The following is a 22,281-nucleotide window of genomic DNA, read 5'->3' as shown; positions in this document are numbered from 1 at the left end:
GAAAATATGACTTAGTCTCTAGACCGTAGTCAAAGATGTTCAGCCTATAATTCCCCAACTGTTGTCAAATTCCAACTCTCACTGGAATATTCTGGCAACAAGTGGAAAACTGCAGATTGGCTATTATTGTTCTGGTAACATGAGTGCTTAGTTAACTGCTTTACAATAAAAGCTGTTGCAGATTTTAAATAATAAATAAGTAACTAACTAAATAAATAAATAATAAATAAATAAATAACATCTAGGTACAAGAAGGGAATAGGTAAGAAAGTATGAACCTTGGGAAATATTGATTCCTAAAAACAGACTCCACATAAGCCACATCCAATAGTGGATGGATATTATTATGAATTGATATGAAATACTACGTTACAACCAGTTTGTAATCATATGATTTGATCATATGATTTTAAAAAATCATGTTGTATGGTCCTCGACTTACAACCACAAGTAAGCCAAACACTTCTGTTGTTAAGTGAGACATTTGTTAAGTGAATTTTGCCCCATTTTACAATTTTTCTTGCCACCATTAAGTGAACCACTGCAGCTGATAAGTTAGTAACTTAGTTATTAAGTGTATCTGGCTTTCCCATTGACTTTGCTTGTCAGTAGGTCACAAAAGAGGATTGCATAACCCTGGGGCACAGCAAAGGTCATAAATATGAACCAGTTGCCAAGCATCTGAATTTTGATCACATGATCATGGGGTTGCTGCAAAGATCATAACTGTGAAAAGTAAGTCCCATTTTTCAGTGGTGTTGTAACTTGAATGGTCACTAAATAAAGTGCTGTAAGTCGAGGACTACTGTATTACATCTATGCTTGAAACTACTTATTTCTTCCTCCTGCATAGAAGAATGCTAATATCTCCTAAAGCCATATTTTGTAACAGGGTTGGAAAGAAGCCAATAAGTCATATTCCCATGCCTTTCCCCCCCCCTTCACTCTTTCCTTCAGTCACTTTACACTGTGCCATTAATGTGAGTCCTTGGTGTTCTCTGAGCTTGGTTATTTTATTCCAGATGGTTCATTATCCAGCTAGGTAATTTTCAGTTGAAACAACTATGCACAAAGGACCCCACTCTTGTACCCTCTTATAATGGTGTACCATTAATTCTAGTTTGTACCTCCAATTCGATGAGCCATCTTCTGAAATGATTGGGTCGCTGCAACTCTCTTCCTCCTATGCAAATAACTGTGTATGTTTTATTTCTCTTTTTGTCTCTTCCTTCTCTGCCTAGTAGTCTCTGTGGAATCAATCAAACAGTTGTTAGTTCCATTCAAAGAATCTTCAAGATATTGTTCTTCTTGCTATTTCTTCAACCCACCTAATTATTCTAAACTCTACTCTGTGTATTATTTTTCTTTCTGGCTACTTCAGAACACCTTGAGTTATGATTAAAGGCTGTTGGGATACATGTCAGTTTTTTTGACACATAATAAATTGGAAAGCATGAAAACAAAGCCCCCCCCCCAAAAAAAAACCCTAAAGACACTGGTAACCAGAGGCAACAGCAGCAAGGAAAGAGTGACAGATCAGAGCTCAGAATTATCTACCTGTGTACACATTTTTTATCAGCTCAGTTCATGCCAAACCTAATTTTCTTCTGAGATATTCAACATTTACATAAAAATAAATCTTCCATAAAACACAATAAAGTTTAAACTCAGCTTAAAATGTCCATTTTGCAAATTATTGCCTAATTATTTTGTGCATATGAATATACCCTTGGAATACTACACCATCTCTCTTTTCCCTTTTCCCTTTTCCTCTCTTCTCTCCAACTGTCACCAGGGTTAGAAGCAAACAGATAAACAGAATAATAACAAAAGTCACTGAGAGTAATAAATTGTCAATTTGTTTTCACATTCATGGCATGGAATTTAGAAGTGGACTTTATCATCTTGAAATGATAATATCCTATTACTCTTCTTACTGTGAGCAAAATGTACTGTTTGAAGTGCCTCCTATGTTCAAGATTTCACCTCCAATTAAAAACAAATTTATCACAAACAGAAGCAACAATAATATGGTAATTTGATTACAATGGTTATTTTTGAGGTTCAAAAACTACATAATCTATGCATATGTCAGAACTATTGTGAGCTGCAAAAGCTTAGATATTAAATGATCAATAATTTTTATAGATAATCTAAGATTCTTTCTTGTTTATTGGGGATTAGAGGACTATGGACCACTAGGAATTATTCTGTGGAAAACACTTCTATCCCACCACAATTCAGTCTTGCATATTTGTGCACAACTCCTAATGACTTCTTTTATTCAAGAAGTGTTTTTTTTTTTACTACAGTGATACTGTATATTTGCATATCGAAAGGCAACTAGGAAAGTTCAATGATTTGATTAATATGCCATTCTTTTTATCAATTATTTTTTAATTAAGTGGTAAGTAGATAATAGCAACACAAAAAGAATTTGTGCTGGGTTTTTTCTTTCTTTCAGAGATTATCATGTTTGAGGTTGCTGAAATTTTTTATCTCGTAGATTTATTCTCCATTTGTATTAATAATAGGAATAAAGGCATTCTGCCCAGTTGAAATTGCTAATTGTACAACAGGGGAGTCAAACTCAGGGCCATGGGCTGCATGTTTCACATGCTGGCCACACCCACCCCCTCTTTAGCAAAGGGAAAAAGGCCCAATATGTCACATGAGGTTGACATGACAATGTGAGTTTGACACCCCTGCTGTAGAAGAACTGAAGCTCTAAAGAGCCAAATCAGGAATTTATCAAAAACTCTAGAATATCTCCAATTTATTCAAATAGCAAAAAGTATCTCAAGTACAAAGAAAATCTTATAATCAATAAATAGAATAACAGCCTAAATGATATCTATCCTCTCTGATCTGATACCTTCCAGAGGAGATGGAAATACTACTCCCAGAATTTTCAGATATCATGGCCAATACACCTGAAGCATCTCAGGCTGGAAAAATGGGATACAAGTAGACTTTGGTTCCTGGCCTTTCCAGCTTTGTGGACCAATGGTGGCAGGGTGGAGGAGAGGAGATGGTTCGACTGAAGCAATACTAATACTAGTAATAGCCTTTATTGTCATTGTACTTATGTATACAACAAAATTGGTGGTACAATTTTGCGCAGCTCCATTTGCGCAAGTAGTGGGCGTGCAAGTAGAACTGTATCAATGGTGGGTTACAACCAGTATGCCCCGGTACAGGCATACCGGTGCCTGTCAGGATCACCAAGTACCATTCTGGTATGGTGCTCCGGAGGGCCTACCTGCTTGCCCGCACTCTTTACTGGTATTTGAAGTTTTCGGGCCTTCTGCACAGGTGCACAGAGTGCACAGCACCTGTGCAACACTCCGTCAAGCAGGTAGAGCGTTGCAGAGGCATTGCAGGTGGTAAGTATGTGTGCGCACATTCATGTGGTATCCGCCCGGCCCCATTGCACCCAGTCCCGGTTGCAACAGGATCCAGAACCCACCATTGAACTGTATGTGCTCAAGGAAGCCCTGAATTAGACCATTTAGTCAGACTTCTATTTGATGCCACCGTGCTTCTACTCATACATGTTGCAGAAGACAGAATGGACAACCAACAGGGAAATGTTCTATGGAACATTTCTAAAATGTGCTTCAGAAGCTTCATTGTCTTCTCTATGTACAGTGAAAGAATCCCACCAATAGGAAGTCAAGTCAATTTTATCATTATATCCTTTTCAAATAAAATATAATATTGGGCTAGAAGAAATGGAAAAAAGAGATCCTTCTATCTGCATGTGAGGAGTTATGCTGTAATTCTACTACCAAGCACTTCTTTCACTTGTACTATGTAGAATTTAAATTTAAATTCTTTAATCTGAATTTTGGTGCTGATTGTTATGCTGATTTTTGAAAAGGTCTTTTGTATCTTCCAATTTTGTTGTATTTTATATGTGATAGCTGGCTTACATGATATTAAGAAGTAGTGAGTACAAATGAAAATTTTAAATAATTCAAGAATATATTCCTATTTATTAGTTGTACTATTACTTTATAATGTATTTAATGTGATATTATTGTAAATATGGTTTAATGTCATTTATATTTCTCCTTTCTTACCTTTCAGGTCTCAGGGTGAAGAATTTGGAACCGAATCAAAATCTACACACTCAGGGTAATACTTTTATTCAATGTTTGGTGTGGTGAATCACTTTAAAAATCATATTTGAGTCATTATATTACTAGCAAATTGTACTGATTTTTATTGTGTGAATATCTTCGCAAGACAGGAAATATCATATTTGAACAAAAATCATTGCCTAATTGTTTTGTTTTAGGAAGGTACTAATGAATGGTTCCTAATGAAAATAGTGTATGCCCTGCCAAAGCAAAGAACAAGTACACTGTAGACATTTACTATAAAAGTTGTAAAATAACAAGTAACTGTAAATGTTTTACAGTAAGAAATTATGGAGGAAAGACAAGAAGTAGAAATTAAGATGTATTTTATCACCAGGCAGCCATTTTTAAAATGGCTTCAACCAGCACATTCTAATGTCATAAAGTTTTAAGATTATCTTTTCAGTGAAAAAAACTGAGCAAATCTTGTTGGTGATGTACTTAAAAACCAGTCAACATACTGAAAAGCTTCAGCACAAAACTTATTTGTAACAATGGCATTCGGGCATCCTTGCTATGCATATTTAAGAAGAAGTATGTTCTACTAAATTCTGTAGGATATACTCATAGTAAACAGATGAAGAATTGCAGTCTACTATTAATTGATTGTCCAGAAAGTAATAATAATGTTAGATGAGAAACATGAAGACTGTTCCCCTTATTTTCAGAATGATCTTTAATGATCAACATTCATCCGTAGGGTGAAGGCAAATCAACTCAAGGAGATGTACTCTAGTTAACATTCCATTGAGATAAAATTTGAAAGCTAACATCATTTGTATTATGTAAATTATATGTCACACAAAAGTGTATTTGGACAGACAACAAAGCCTCTGAAGAGCAGAAACTCAAGCCCAGGAGAACCAGTTTGTCAGCTCTTTTAGGTTTTGTTGACTGTACAAAAACAGAAGCATGATCTGTGTTCCAAAGGAAGACATCTGTCAAATTGCCACCATCCTCTGGAAGATCCACCTGTAAATCTTTAAAGATATGTATTACATCTGCATCAAATATCACTTGGGAGCCCTTCAGGTTTCTAGCAACACACACTGTTTCTTTTAGAAAGCATTATTTTGGTCTCTGTCAATCTTATACTTGCAGTCATTGCTTCCTATTAAAATATACTTTTACATATTTCACTGAATAATAACTAGTGTTTAATTCACTAGAGCAGTGATGGTGAACCTATGGCATGTGTGCCACAGGTGGCACTCAGAGCCCTCTCTGTGGGCATGCAAGCCGTCAGTTCAGCTCTGCCACGCATATATGTGTGCCTCCCACTGGCCAGCTGGTCATTGGGTCTCTGCCACACAGGTATGGGGGATGGGGGAATGCATGGGGCCACATGAACATGCATGGGGTGGGGGCATAATGGGGGCCATGTGTGCATGCACGGGGCAGCACATGTATTGCTTTTGGGGGGTTTGGGTGTGCACAATTGGGCACTGGGTACAGAAAAGGTTAGCCATCACTGCACTAGAATGAACAGAACAGCTTGTCTCTTAACTGTTGTTCCATGCTGACTGTGCTCTTGAGCCAGCAGTTCTCAATTAGTTGTAATGTGCCAGTGAAACGTCTTTGTGGAGAAAAGATGGTTTATGCAACCTAGTGCCACTGTAGCTTCCTTAGTTTGGTTTTCTCCAAACGTGTTAAAGTTCTATCATCCACCTTGTCATGGGTAACAGAGAATTATCAAGCTGAATCCTGTACATCTGGAGGTATCCATTTACACAGGGGTGGGTTGCTGCCAGCGTCAATGCTAATTTGCTGCGTACACATTTTGCGTGCACTGCACACACGTGCACAGTTGTGAGTAAGTTGTTCTGCGCATGCACGGAACATAAAAAATGATTAAAAACCAGCCCCAGCAACCAGGGAACTGGTTTGGGGTGTGTCCAGGCTGCTGTCCCTACTGGTTCGGGGACAAAGTCCCAATTTCCACTACCAATTCTCCTGAACTGGTGCAAACTGGTAGGAACCCACCTCTCCATTTACACAAGACTGCCACATGATTTCTGGATGGTGCAACTGTAATATGTGAACTGGATACTGTATTAGGTTGACTGTGGAACTAATGTTCTAGTAAACTCTTAAGACAAGGGAACCGACAATCACCCTGTGAAACCAGACCTGCTATTTTGATAATTTTACAGGGGAGTCAACCTTTTACAAGAAACACAGTGACAGCTGTACAATAAAAATGGATAGACTTTTCATGGTCAAGAGCTGCTATTGTTAGATTTGGGGGTGAGGTAGGGGAAGCATTGAAAGATAGGTAGGAGAACAACAAAAGTGTAGGTGGGTTACTTGTTTTATTTATGCTATGTCTATTTTAAAATCCACAAAGAAACTTGAGGTTGGGTCCTGGGATTATAGGTTGCCACCACTACTCTGTTGTTGTAATGGGAGGCATAAATGCTTCCGAAGCAAATTAGCACTCTTGGTTGCCCTTTTTAGTCAAAATGACTGTGCTTTTGCAAGTAGGTAATGAAAAGGAAATTCTGCTTTTTAAAAGCCATATGAACTTGGCTATTTGCAGGTTTATTATATCAGTGTTCAGAGTTCTCTTATAATAAAATGATAGCTAGAATGACTGCATTAGGCTAATCCCTAGATTATAAAGTAAGACTGAAATGAAAAGGTTTCAAACTTTAATTTTATGTAGTCTACGAAGGTAAAAAGTTTAAATGGAACAAATCTAATTGAATTACATAAACTTTAAATGGATGTACTTGATAATGTCAAAGAGATTAGCTTCTTCTAACACACATATATGAAGCAAAAGACAGTTCTTAAAATTTCTGGTTCGAATAGGCATGACAGAGATACTGTATAACCTGACAAAAATACAAGAAAATCTATCAGGCATCAGACTCAATAAAATGTCAATTGTGCAATTCTATCTTATCTATCTATCTATCTATCTATCTATCTATCTATCTATCTATCATCTCTCTCTCTCTGAAATCTGAAATAACATTTGTATGATATACTCAAGTAAAAGGGCAACAATAATTTCCCTACAGTAATTTGTATTCTGTCATTAATGAAATATAAGAATTTCTGGTTGCTTTAAATCTTTTGCTGATAATAATTTATTTTCGGTTTATTCACATATTCCTCTTGCATGTGGCTATCAGCTATATATGGTAATTTATCTATAACACAGATTTAACTAATATGAGTACATAAAACGTAGCTGTTTAGGGTTTAAATTACTTTACATTAATACTCCCTGGCTCAGCAGTTTAAACCAGAAATTCTGAACTGTTAATCTTATGTAATTTTTAATGTGTCTCCAATGCAATTTTTAAGTATCAGCTCATTCTATTCATTTCAGAACCACTAGATAGCTCTGTATTGTGTTGATTGGTAAATATAATAAATGCAAACACTATTCTATACTGTTTGTTTTCCAAATACAGTCCTCCAAAGATAAGCATTGAGACATTGCTTCTGTGTCCCAATAACTTCCATAATTTCTCACCATACTATCTCTATGGCACCCTATTATGTTTTATGGAAACCAATTTACCAAGGATTCTTTTTGTTGTTATTGTTGCAGACGCAGAAACAATTTTAACTTTAATCGTGATATTTTATTATTTTTTTAAAAAAGGATCATCATTTAATATTCATTTTTCTAAGAAAAGTTGGGGAGGATTCCTTGATGCACTGTTTCTGTACCTAATAGGATTCAAATTCTTCTTTTGTTTTCAAGCTAAAAATTAACTTGATATAGTGAAATTATCTATCCCTCATTCCAGCCTTTTGGGAAATGGAAAAAAATGCTGCAGCATGTAAATTGTTATTGGCTTCATAAAGATATCGGCTCAATATGGATTTTGGACAATAGAAAAAAACTATAGTGGGATTGTCAGAATGGATGCACATATAATACACTGATACATAATCTTTGCAATCATTATATATATAAACTGCATATATATTACATTTATTACTGCATCCATATTAAAGTAACAAATTCTAAACATTGAAAGAGAAAATATGAGAATTATTTCAAATTACAGTCTGTTCTTTCTTTTGTGAAAAGTTTGTAAGGAGGTAGAATCTTTGGAATAAACTCATTTTTAATGATAAGGGTGGTCACCACTCTGTTTCACCAATCTGCCTCAAACTCTGCAATTCATTATTTTCCCCCTTTCTGTATAATTCAGTTTCCAAATATTGCTCACCTATAACAGAATGGCTTAAGTGGAGACAGATGCTCCTGCACTTTTGGGGTGACCATTTAGCAGGTGGCTTAAGAATAAAATGTTTCATAATTATCTAAAGTCAATGATAAGATTGTTTAGAAGAAATGAGTTCAGAAGTTGAAGGAATTCAATTGGCCTGGGAAGTAACCCAGTCTCAAAGATGATTAGGGGTTTGGAGGCTAAAGCATACAATGAACAATTGCAGGAATTCGATATATGTCTAGCCTAATGAAAAGAAGGACTAGGTGTGACATGATAGCAGTCTTCCAATATTTGAGGGACTGTTACATGGCAGAAGGGGTTGGGTTAGTCCTCAAAGCACCTGAGCACAAGACAAGAAGTTGGAGAAGATCATTAGAGAAACAACCTAGAACTAAGGAGAAATTTCCTGATAATAAGAACAATTAATCAATGTAACGGCTTGTCTCCAGAAATTGTAGGTGTTCCATCATAGGAGGCTTTTAAGAAGAGATTGGACAGCCATTTTGTCTGCAATAATATAGAGAGGGATGTAAAAATCATGCCGTCACAGTGGTGGCATGTGATGTATCAGGATTTTTTTTCCTTTTGCCAAACCGGACGTGGGTGTGGCCAGCACATGAAGCATCTGGTATATGGTCTCATGCTTAAAGAGGGGCTTCGACTAGAAGACCTCCAAGATCCCTTCCAACTCTGTTATTCTCTTGTTTTGTTATTCTATTATTCAGTAATTCTGTTATTTGTTATTGATTGAAATCTATTTGAATTAAATACAGATACAAGATTTTTTCCCCTGAAAACACCTTTTTCAAAATTTCTCCTGCAATTCTGAATTCTGCCACATTTGCTGGGATATTGATTCTATTCTCCTTCGGATAATCTAGCCTGTTTCAAAACATTTTGACTTGTGTAGAAGTAAATGCTTTAATCAGTTTAGTAATATCTTAAATTCATGGTTTTAAAAAGAACACAAGTAATGCAGGTCTTTAAATTGGAGTCATATACTGAAATAAATACAGCTAGTCCATTTATAACTGAGGAAAAAATATTTGACTGCAAGGGTGCTTGTTTAAGGCATTTAAACATTTTTGCCTGAAATCTTCCCATATGGTTTCCACATTAATAAAGAAACCTTTCTTGTCATCAGATTTAAAATCTATAAGATGATGTAAAAGTAACAATAAGAAGCTTAAGACTTTTTAATGTTCAAAGGATCTTAGTTTCTCTATTTATTAAACTGGTAGTATAATTGTTGGATAGGTATTGTAGGAAGATAAAGATTGATGGATCTACCTTCCACAGACTGGGATAATTTTATAATTCTTATTAGAACAACAAAACTTAGTAAAGTTTACCTAGAGCCTTAACATCTCTTATTTTTAATCAATTTAATGTTTATATTCTTGGGAATAAATAGGACTTCCAGGGTACAAGTTATTCCAATACTGTCATTCTTTATAGCCCATTTTAAAATTTCCCTAAATTTAATCATGATTTAATTAAAAGCAGAAAACTACTATAATAATCATCAACAGCACAGTTGTATACTTGTCTATGCAAGAATTCTGAGTTCAATGCAAGTTACTCAAAGGTGAAGTGTCTTCAGCTTGAACTGAAATGCTATAGAGATTTCCTAGACAGTTGTAAATCCTACTGCATTCATTAGGAATTCATTCATCACATACTGAATGGAGAAATTTAGAAAAGTAAGTTTGGACAACTCAAGGAACTTTTGCTCCACGTTCTGGGCCTCAGGCCAGAAGAACTTGTTTTCCTCGTTGCTTCTATTAGTACTTATCAATATTCATGGTTATATATTTTGGAGAAAGCTGAGCTGAGGACAGTTTAGGTTAAAAATAGTATAGATTATAAGGTCTATTAAATTATGATAAATTACAATAGGTCATAAATAAATTATGATAGGTCATAAATAGGCCACAAAAGAAGTGACCCTATCTATTTCAGTGGTCTTATTAGTCCAAAAGATTCTAGCTAATGCAATTCTAATGATTTACAAAGATTCACTATTATTATTATTATTTTTACCAAAGACGTAGACCCATATATCACCAAAACATCTGCTCTAGTTGAGATTAAAGGGCTTTCTGCCTCATCAGTCCTCCTGAATTAAAACTCTATGCTTAGATAATAATTATTTTCAGGGTATCATGGTATGAATATCTGTTTGTGTATGTTTAATCAATAAAACAAAGGTTACAAATACAGGCTGCACTGAAAGAAAGAATGCCTTGGATTTCAAAGTGGCTCATTGTTTTAGCCAAGCAAAATAATGTCTATTGTTGTGGGTTTTATTGCTATATTGAAATAATTGAATGAAATGGCATCAGTGTTGAATATTTTTTTGTTTTACTGATGGTCTCTGTAAGAATAAATAAAACCTTTTTGTTCATTTTTACTAACTCACTACTATATTAAGCTAGATAATTTCATGATATCAATATTGTCCTTCCTTATTGCTTTGTGAATAGAATCCTAATTCTATTCTATACTTTATTTTTAATATTCATCATTAATGGCCCAATAACAACATAATTATACCTTTCTAGCATTTTTATTCCTTCTGGTACATACATCTTCCTCTAATTATTCATGCATGTGATGGAGTGGAATCCAACATGTATGTATGTATGTATGTATGTATGTATGTATGTATGTTCTGTTTTTGAAATTGATTCATTCATTGATTGATTGTCTTCAAGTCACTTTCAACTCCTAGCAACCATAGTTTTTTAAATAATAATTTTGTTAAGATGCGTAAAGGTAAAGGTTCCCCTCATACATATGTGCTAGTTGTTTCCAACTCTATGGGGCAGTGCTCATCTCTGTTTCAAAGGTGAAGAGCCAGCACTGTCTGAAGACGTTTCCGTGGTCATGTGACCAGCATGACTAAATGCTGAAGGTGCACGGAATGCTATTACCTTCCCACCAAGGTTGTCCCTATTTTTCTACTTGCATTTTTACATGCTTTCGAACTGCTAGGTTAACAAAAGCTGGGACAAGTAATGGGAGCTCACTCTGCTACACAGCACTTGGGATTCGAACCGCCAAACTGCCGACCTTCCTGATCGACAAGCTCAGCGTCGCTGAAATATCTTAACATGGCAGTTTATTATTGTCCAAAGTCAGCCAAGAAAAGATCAAGTTGCATTTGGTTCTTCCCAATCCCCTTCTAATATCACAATCTCTGCATCACTTTTTATCAGTGGACATGACCAGTCTCCAACAGCTAATCCCACCCATAAAGACATTGATGCATTTTTAGAGAACCATTTGACAGAATTCTAAGAATTCTGCATATGGAGATTCAAAATAGACCATAAGTTCATTTTAGTAATACTACTAATATAGAAAAAGAAGGGTGAACTTAGTCTAGTGTGAAAAAAAATAGAACACTGAAAGAACATAGTTAGTGCTATGCAGTCCTACATATTAGAGTATATTCATAGTTAGGAAGGATCTGTAGAGGTAATTCTCAATTTAGGACCAATTGAGCCCAAAATGTATGTCGTTAAGTGAGAAATTTGTTAAGTGAATTTGGCCCTATTTTATCACTTTTCTTGCCACATTTGTTAAGTGAATCACTGCAGTTGTGAATGCTCCAACACTGGAAGTTTTTAAGAAGATGTTAGATAACCATTTGTCTGGGGTGGTGTAGGGTTTCCTACCCAGGCAGGGGTTGGACTAGAAGACCTCCAAGGTTCCTTCCAACTCTGTTATTCTGTTCTATTCTATTCTAGTTATAAAATCAGTCAAACAGTTGTTAAGTGAATCTGATTTCCCCATTGACTTTGCTCATCAGAAGGTTGCAAAAGGTGATCAGATGTCCCTGGAATACTGCAACCGTCATGAGTCAGTTGTCAAGCATACAAATGTAAATCACGTGACCATGAGGATGCTGCAATGGTCATAAGTGTGAAAAATGATAATAAGCCACTTTTTTCAGTGTTGTTGTAACTTTGAACGGTCACTAAGTGAACTGTGTAAGACTACCTGTAAAACATGTTTTTTTCTCTTCATACACACCTTTTGCTAACATATTGCTTAAACCTTTGTTTTCCCATTGCTATTCTGATGATCAGATAAGGATTTATGAAAACTGCATTTTAAAAACTATATTCATAATTGTGTTTGCTTTCCACTTTACTTTACCTAAGCCATCATTAAACTATACTGTCTTGGTTTATAGTCATTCAGGTTTGATGCTCAACTGGCAATTCCAGGACTGCATCCCTTCCCTAACCTTTTTAAAAGTTACTATTGGATTATAATCTTTCATGTTTAGTTTAGTTTAATGTAACTGCACATTGTACAACGGAATTAAATGCCATCTTCAGTGTACATTTTAACTATAAAAATTAAAACACATCGTTCACATTCTATATAACTGAAATTGAAAACCTGATATTGCATTAATATTACACTATACCATAGAATTCAAAATAATGTGTCAGAAAACAATGCCTATTGGATGGATGGATTGTTTTAATTAAATGTATTGCAATCAAGCTTAATCAAGTTTATTTTCTATATGGCAGTTTCCAACTTCTTTCTAACCCACTGAACTTTTAGGCCTAAGAAAGATTATATAAGCTTGGCCCATCAAAATAAGTGTTCAACTACAACAATTCAATTCAGTGATTGGATTTGGGCAAGATGGTCCTCACCAATATTAGCCAATAGGCATCCCTTTCCCCTCTCTTGGCTCCTATTGCTGACTCTGAGTTAAGCTCATCAATTAATTTACAGATACTCACTTACCAACTGCCTTGTTTAGCGACTCTTCAAACTTATGATGGTTAAAAAAACCCAGCTTTGTAGTGAATCCTGAACTGAAATCACAAGTCAGTCATTGTGATGTCTCACATAACTCGGTCCATTCATTTAATAACAGAAACAGAAATGTGATGTTTAAATCCAGCACAGTCACATGATGTTTTGCTTTGCAACCACAGCAGCTAGCGATGGTTGCCCCTCTCAGTTGTGATCAGTAATTGAGGACTAGCTTGTTTGCTCCACACAGTATTGGTGATTCCAAACCATTGTATATATATATATTTATAGGTAAGCTTATCTATTCAAAGTATTTTCTCCCAGTTGAATTTCTTCCATAAGTATTACAATTTTACTTCTGGCAGCTCCTTTTTGTTTGTTTGTTTGTTTCTTACTCTAAAAATAGGGAGACCTGAATCTTACCAAGTTTGTGATGAAGTTGTTGATCCTGTAGCTTACTAAGGGGTTATCCTGTCCCAGATCAGCTTCTTTTCCTCAGAAGCCTTTTTCCCAAGATGCTATTTTACTGGCCTGCTATGGGAGGCAGAAAGCTGTTAAGAAGACAGTTTCAGTTTTCTTTTCTTCCTTATAAGGAAAAACATTTGCTGTTGCTACTTAACTTTTAGAAATCTATGTGTAAAACATAAAGGAGGAAAAGCTATACGGAATTTGTTCAGTCATATGTTTTGACATAACTTTTAAGTATGACAAGAAGATTTTCCCCAAAAATGCTATCCTTTGCAACATCTTTATTTCAACATTATATAGAATAGTATGCATTTTCTTTTCCAAGTATATTATCATAATAACAAAGCGCATGAAGTAAATGGTTTATTTTCTGTTCAATATTCAATACTTTTCAGCCACTTCTTAAGCAGATTTTGCCCTGAAGGCCTTTATATCAGAAGCTTAAGTCAGAAACACGTACAGTATTTTCAAAAGAAAAACATAAATTTATTTAGATACTTTAGGTAACTTTACTAAGTGTACCAGTAGACTATAGAACACTCTACATTCTGTAATAATGTATGCATAATAAAGCACCCTTTAATCCAAGGATTTGTACACAAGTCAGATAACAATTCCGGTTTATTATGATGAAGCAAATATAGTTCTGCTAGGTTCTTTCTCCTAGCAAGAGTGAACAATGCAACCAAAATATCATCTTTACAGTTTCACAGAATAGTAGGGATGGAAGGAACGTTGGAGGTCTTTTAATCCAATTCCCTCTACCCAAGGCAGGAATCCTTATTCTATCCTGGACAAATAGTTGCCCAATTCTTTTCTTTCTTTTTATCGAATGTTACATTGGAAGTGGCATTCACTGATCCTTTCTGTCCTAACAATCAGTCATAACGAAGTTTAATAGGCTAAGAAAACTCTGAAGGACTAAAAGGGCTTTAAATAAAAGCTGCAAGAAATGAAAGTATTGTCCCCAATTTGGGTCTGAGCCTGGTGCCAAAGCCAATGAAGAACCCCAGACACGCGATGCAGGCTTTGTTTCCTTTTATTGAAGCTATTTTTTAAAAAAGGGTCCTTGCTATAAAATGCCAAGGAACTCTGAACAATAGAATTAAGAAAGCTTTATACATTTTGACTAAAGTGGGAGGCAGGATAAGGTGGGATATATAAAACAAATAAATCTAATAAACATTTTAGTAATCATCTAACAATTGCCCTATTGGTCTCTAAACATCCCTATTCCTAGGCCTTGGCTAATGAATTTTCCAGCAATTATCCAATACACATTCTATTTCCTCCAGGCCATCCCTATTTCTGATTTAAAGCTGACGTATACAGGATGTCTAAGTTTTTGTCACTGTTATCAGTCCTCTAACCACCTAGTATCAATGCAAGTGTTACACATGCATATTCTCTGTGAATAAACAGTCTTTGTTCTTTCCAGACAGACTCCACAATTACAAATAGCTCAGTTTCCTTTCAAGTACATGCCGTAGCTTTGCTTCATTTTAGCAGTCAGCCCATCAAGGGCATAATGCCAAACTGGAACAGAGGCAAGGGTGGGATTCAGTTTGAATGAACTGGATGCTAATTTTACATCTGGTTCGACAAACTGGTAGTTGCAAGGACTGGCTGGCCACGTCCACCCTGTCCCTTCCCTCCCAGGAGTCTCCACATGGCCTGTTCATCATGCCAGGTAAGTGCAGGGCCCCCACTGAGACTCTGGGAAGGCAAAAAAAGGACCCCCGGAAGTTCCTGAACTCCAGAAACAGGCCTGTTTCCAGCCTCCAGAGGGCCTCTGGGGCCCTTTTTCACCTCCCAGAGGCTCAAGGAAAACATTCAAAGCCTTGGGAGAGTGAAAATTCCCCCTCCCCATGGTGCAGGAGGCTGAGTAAGCCATGCCCACCATGGCCACACACACCCAGCAACCAGGCAGAGAACCAGTTGCTAACATTTTTCAATTCCACCCCTGAACAGGGGTGTAACAACAAGCAGGCGAAGAAGGAGTGGCTTGACACCTAAATTTCTTTAGCCAAAATCTTTGCTGGTCAGGGATTACTGGGTGGTTGTTGGTTCAACACTACGACTGCTACAGCCAAGAGATCAATTAGTGGCATCCATTGGGTTTTCCTGACTGGGGTGAACTGGGCTCCCCAAAGTCTTCTTCCTATTGGTTCTCTAACACAGTTGTTGCTTTATCAGACTCTGAGCCGCTTTGTGGGCTACTTCCTAGTTTGTTTAGTTCATAGAACTGACAGGAGCAACCAGGTAAATGATTCAAGAATGTGGGCCTATGTGTGTATTAAAACGTAAGAATCTAAAAGAGATCTGGCTTAATGAAAAAATCTGATTTCTTTGTTTTTGGGAATGCTCAAGATTTCCCAAAATTTGGGGGTTGCAGTCCTCCCACGCTTATGATCAGAAGGGCATTTCAACTCTCACAGCAACCTGTCGACACCAGGAAGGTCAGAAGGAAACATGGTGGCCACCGAATATCTAAAGAGTTCCGATTCAAGGGGGCTATGCCTCCAGAGGTTTGGGATTCATGAAAAAGGCACCAAGGGAGCTGCCGTCAACTTCCGATGGAAAGAGGTGGTGGTGGGTCGGCCTTGCAGAGGGTAGAGGACCCTGGACAAGGTGTTAAGGCTCGGCCGAAGCTGGTAGAGCTGCCATCAACCTCTGACGGTAGGGGGGCTGGTGGGTCGACCTTGCAGAGGGTGGAGGAGCCTGGACAGGGTGTTAAGGCTTGACCGAAGCTGGTAGAGCTGCCATCAACCTCCAATGGTAGGGGGGCTGGTGGGTTGGCCTTGTGGAGGGTGGATGACCCTGGACGGGGTGTCGACGCCGGGAAGGGCGGAAGGAAACATGGTGGCCACCAGATACCTAAAGAGTTGCGATTCAAGGGGGCTATGCCTCCAGAGGTTTGGGGTTCATGAAAAAGGCACCAAGGGAAATGGGTGTGGGTCATCTTGTGGACACGACATTCCCACCGCAGCCAAAACATCAGACCCCGGGGAAAGGGCCCTGCGGTGGGGGATAGTGTTGTGACTCAGCGGATGTCTGCTGTGGGTCTTTTCGGGATGCAGGATTCATTATGCAGCTGGGGCTTGTGAGAGGCAGGTTTGGAGATAGGGGGACAGGTGCTGCCACGCCCTAGTCGCAGGAGTCAACATACGTTCCTTCGTGGGTTTCTTGGTTCGCGCAACATTGCTTGTTACACTTGGATAAGTGCTTTGGTGTTTCATGTAACCCTGATTCGTGGAGACTTTGGAAGAAGTGCATTGCTTGTAAGAGTGTTTTGTATTCTGTTATCTGCTTGAAAGAGACTGTATTTCTGTTATTTTGGGGCTCGAAGCCAGTTTGAACTGAGAACTGATAAAGAAAGACTTACTTTTAAGTTTGTCTGCTTGCGTTTGTTAAGAGCCGTGAAGGGGGGAAAGAACAGCAACCTATCTTTCCCTCACTTCCACCCATAGCAGCAGCAGTACTGGGTTTGAAGAAGAGTTCAGCAACAGTACTGGGACAGAAGTAGAGGCCTGAGAACTTCAGCAGTCTCAGCTGGCCACCACCACCCATCCTCAACTTTAGCTCCATCACCACTGCCACCAAGGACTGCACATCACAGTCAGCCACCCTAGCACCACAGAGCAAGCCAAGGCCACACCAGCAACCATGCCCTCAGCTTCGCCTGCCACCCTTTTGGCCTTGCTGGCCATGCTGCCTCCAGCTGGCCTTCACTGTCTTCCTCCCACTCCTGATGAGGCACACACCTCTCAGCCCCCACATGAGTTTTATTGTGGGCAAAATAAGCAGCAGAAACATATGTTGTATAGCCTTGTACATATTGTACATGGAGAGAAAGAGAAAGAGAAGGGAGAAAATGTTTGATTTAAACGCGCGCACACACACACACACACACACACACACACACACACAAAGATCTGTAACATTTTCTTATCACTTTGCATCTCAACTGATTTCCAAAAGATCAACTGTATATTTTGCATTGTTTGTTGGTGAATCACAGATTTGACAGTGGAGGTCCATAGCTGGCTCAATGGTAAGTCATAGGTTGAACAGATCTGCATTACTGTAGCAGAGTCTCTAAAAGTAATGCTAAAGGGAATGTTCTAAATTTCTGTGGCATGTGTGATAGTATGCATATGATTCGGAGACAAGACTTTAGGATGTATAATTCCTACAACATGGGTATCCTTTTAGAGTGAGAGCAGTAGGGGATTTAAAAAAGCTCCTCAAATAAGATCACTAGTGAAATACTGTATATTATTGGAGCTTAAAAAAATAAGATTAACTTTTCAATAAGAGAACTTTCAAATCATCTGTGTCAAATCCAGCTTTCCTTCCTATTCAACTTTTGCATTCCTCCAAAAATGTCTGCAGAGTTCTGATGAGATTTTGGAAGTAAATAGAGAAGTAAAAAATATACATCTCACTAGATGGCATATTTCATTGGGAACATGCTCTGGTTAACTGGAATCCCTGTTGCATGATTAGACTAAAAATCATTTTTATAAATTGTGAGATGGTTGGTTCATCCCACCCCACTTTCAGTGTGAAGTAAGAGCAGTGACATGTGGTGAGCTTTATGGCTGGTGAGGCAGCAATTTTTTTAGACTTGTGGACTTCAATTCCCAGAATTCCACAGCCAGGCATGCTCAGTTCCGATTTAAAGCAACAGCATTTGTTTTTCTCCGTTGCTAAATAAGTTTCTTTCTTTCTTTTTCTTCTCCCTTTCCCTCCTTCCTCCCTCTCTCCCTCCCTCCCCCTCTCTCAAACACATACACATACACACACACACACATACACACACACACACACACACACACAAACAAAGTTGCACCAAGATTCAGAAAATTTAGGTTTTCCTCCTCGGCCCTTGTTAGCAATACCACTAGCAGCATTTTGGAAGGCAGGTGTAAGTAGAAGTGGAAATTCATTCTACTGAAAACATTGCTTTTGCTTATGATTGGATAATTAAAATTTCAGAAGACCCAAAGGCGTAGTATTAGAGTGTTACATAGTGCATAGACTAAAGAACTGTCTCAATATGCTCCCTCCCCCCTCTCAAACACACACACACACAAAGTTGCACCAGGAGGATGCAGTTTGAATTCCTCCCCCTCCCTCTGACCCACCTTTTCCAGCTGTTTCAGAGAGGATTTCAACTCTGCTCTTGCCTGCCATCATGAAAAGAAAAAAAAAATGTAAAAGGAAAAAGGCAAGAGCTGAGGTCAGGCTGAGCTAGTTACTGCCAGAGTCATTGTGGATGACTCTACTTAGTGCTTAACTGTTTAAAAAAGCCTCTACAGGAGGAGGCAAGAGGCAAGAAAACGGTGTGCCTCATCTACGTCAGGAATTTTTCGGCTTTTAACCCTTGCTTAACTCTGCTTGAGTGATCATAAAATGCCAGACTAGATGAGGCACATCGTTCTCCTGCTGCCTTCTGTAGACGGCACTTTTTTAGAGGCTTTTTTAAACAGTTAAGCACTAAGCAGAGTCATCCATGGTGACTCTGGCAGCAACCAGCTCAGCTCACCTCAGCTCGTGCCTTTTTCTTTTTACATTTTTTTTCTTTTCATGATGACCGTGGTGAGGCTCTGCCTCCCCTGCCTCCCCTGACTGCACGCCCCTGAGTAAGAGTAATAAAAATATGTGAATAAGGATGCTTAAAATAATTCTTGAAGGCTGTTGACCTGGAGGCTTCTTTGGTTAAATGTTTATATTAGGAAAAGCTGCTATTATTTATGTTAGAAATGTTAATATTGGAAAAACACATTTTCCTAACTTTGAAAAATAGCAGAATCTTTAACGGAATGGAAAAATAAATAGAGTCATGCAACAGTGATACGGACCAGATTTAAAGTGAACTTCATACCTCTTGATAGCTGGCTGATCTTTTAGTGATCATTAGTTTTTTTCCCAACAGTGAAAATGACAATGATGGTTATATTTTATTTTAAATACCTCAATAATTAATAACAACCCACCTCCCCCCAATTACAGCCTATAAAATAACTAGTGTTCTTCAATGAATTTTCTGAGGTATCTTTGACCTTCTTGAACAATTCACAACAATCCTTCTAAATACAACCACTGTCAGTTCAGTTCCAGCAAAAAGGGGAAAAATTGTAGTAAGCAATTAATTTATATTCAAAGGCCATGCCAATATCAGCTTATCATGAGCCTGAAACAACTCCCATTTACAGAAGACATGGAATAGAAAATGTAAATTAAAAGCTAATGGTAAAATTATTTCTTTCATCCAAAGTGAATGGCTTTATTAAATACCTGGCATGTAAATGGCTTAAAATATAGCTGAACTAAAACTGGCCTGTGTGCCTATTTCCATAGTTGCTTACTTTGTAGAAGTTGTAGGTTGTTCCTCATAACATTGATATATTGCTTATGCTTAATCTGAAAAATTGCTGAATTTCCTCCTGTCCAAACTGTTACATGCAACTCTTCTGACCTGATGTAAATGAGGATAAGAAATGCCTTATGGGAGAAGGAAAAAGTGAAGATATGAATAGCGGGTAGCTTGAGCAAGGTCAAAGTTTTACAATGATAACTTATAATGCACCAGCTGCTACTTGAAAATTTGGAAGCTCCTTAGTGTAGTTTTTGCTAATGACAGAAACGAAAGAACAAAGAGAAAATTAGTTTTTTTTAAAAAAACATACAAGACCTACAGATGTTTTCAGCTAACACATTCTAAAGCTATTTGTTCAAGACTGATGTCTCCTAGTTTATTGAGCTAAATCTCTCTGTGTGAATTGTTTATGAGTTGATTATAACTTGTTATATAATACAGTAATGTATAGTAATTTAGTGCAGTTTGAGGTGTTTGACTCAAAAAATATGTCACTTGAAACAGTAGATGCTTGTATTTTTTTTCTTTAAAAATGCAGATATTTATTTTAATGAAGGTTGTAACCAGATAGCATTAAAAGCAGAAAGCAAATGTGGAAAATATGTTTATAAATAGAGTCAACATTATAAATAAGAAGAACTATTTTAACAACTGGTATTTACTTTCATGAATCTATTTTTGAGGAAGTATACAGTGTAAATATATAAAGTGTATGTTGATTTCTAGGTGTTTAGAGCAGATCCAGGTTTTATTGAGTGAAGGAAAGGAGTTCCTGCAGATTTTACTCTGCTATTTGCCAACCATAGGGGTGGTGTTCTCCACATTTCGAGGCCATGAACCGGCACTGTCAGAAGATGTTTCCACATGCAGTCATGTGACCAGCATGACACCACAGAGTGCTGTTTCCTCCCCACTGAAGTGGTACCTATTTATCTACTCACATTTATATACTAATTGGGCAGGACCTAGGCAGATGCTCACCCCATCACATGATGCTCAGGTCTCGAACCTGGACTGTTGACTTTCTAGCCGATAAATCCAATGTCTTAACCACTGGGCTATCGCGCCACCATCTCTTGAGTGATGCATAGTTCAATTGTATGAAATTTAGTTTAGGCTGAAAGGAAGAGATCTTCTTACCTCTGCAAAATAAATTTATTTTCTCACTTTGTATCAATACTTGTGTCTTCATGAAGTGTATTGCCTCTCTGAATTATGGGTATGAGGGTGTATCATCTGGAGAAATCAACATAAAACATATGGTAGAGCATTTTGAAATGAATTTAAAATGTTGTTACATGCCATTTTACTGGAGCTAAAAGCCAGTGGTCCGATGCTTGGTCCAGTACTTGGTCCGGTGGTTAAGGCACCAGGCTATAAGCCAGGAGACTGTGAATTCTAGCTCCATTCTTAGCCATAAAAGTCAACCAGTCACTCTCTTTCAGCCAAATCTACCTCACAAGGTTATTGTTGTGGGGAAAATAAGAGGAAGAAGAACTATTATATGTGCTTGCCATCTTGAATGACTTATAAAAGAATAGAACAGAACTGAACTGAACAGAATAGAATAGAATTCTTCATTGGCCAAGTGTGATTGGACACACAAGGAATTTGTCTTTGGTGCATATATTGTCAGTGTACATAAAGAAAAATAAAATAGAACATATTAATCAATAATCATAAGATACAGCACTTAGTGACGGTCATAGGTTACTAATAAGCAATCAAATTATACTAGGAAACAAATAAAACAATATAAAGATACAAGCAACATGGTTATAGTCATAAGTGGAAAGAGTTAGGTACTAGGAAGGAAGAAAAGAATAATAGTAATACAGTTTTAGTAGAAAATTTGACAGTGTTGCGGGGATTAGTTGTTAAGCAGAGTGATGGCATTGGGGAAAAAACTGTCCTTGTGTCTAGTTGTTCTGGTGTTCAGTGTCCTATAGCACCATTTTGAGGGTAGAAGTTCAAACAATTTATGTCCAAGATGTGAGGAATTAGTAGATATTTTCACAGCCCTCTTTTTGACTCATGCAGTATACAGGTCCTCAATGGAAGGCAGATTGGTAGCAATTGTTTTTTCTGTAGGTCTAATTATCCTTTGAAGTTTGTGTTTGTCTTGTTTGGTTGCAGACTCAAAGGAGTGGGTTAACAAAATTAAATAAATAGACAATAAAATAATAACATGTCAACCTTGAAGAATCTATTATTAATACACTGCCACCCTTATCAGTAGACACTTATCTGGCCTGATGGCCCTGAACTTGAAACTATTCTATTTTTCCATAAGTAT

General features: G+C 37.4%; 1 protein-coding gene across 16 annotated transcripts in view; it reads left to right on the top strand.

Moving 5' to 3' along the window:
- PTPRD (protein tyrosine phosphatase receptor type D) overlaps positions 1 to 22,281 on the top strand; it is a 1,257,980-nt gene that overhangs the window by 491,727 nt on the left and 743,972 nt on the right. For all 16 annotated transcript variants that reach the window (XM_087716068.1, XM_087716065.1, XM_087716064.1 and 13 more), the window contains exon 7: positions 4,093 to 4,140. The gene's annotated coding sequence lies outside the window, so the exon portion shown is untranslated. The remainder of the gene's footprint in view (positions 1 to 4,092; positions 4,141 to 22,281) is intronic.

The sequence above is a fragment of the Thamnophis sirtalis genome, unplaced genomic scaffold, assembly GCF_051295495.1.
Source record: "Thamnophis sirtalis isolate CommonGarterSnake01/CBP01778 unplaced genomic scaffold, rThaSir2_p1.2 scaffold_5, whole genome shotgun sequence".
Classification (NCBI taxonomy): Eukaryota; Metazoa; Chordata; class Lepidosauria; order Squamata; family Natricidae; genus Thamnophis; species Thamnophis sirtalis.
This window is presented reverse-complemented; position numbering and strand designations above follow the sequence as displayed.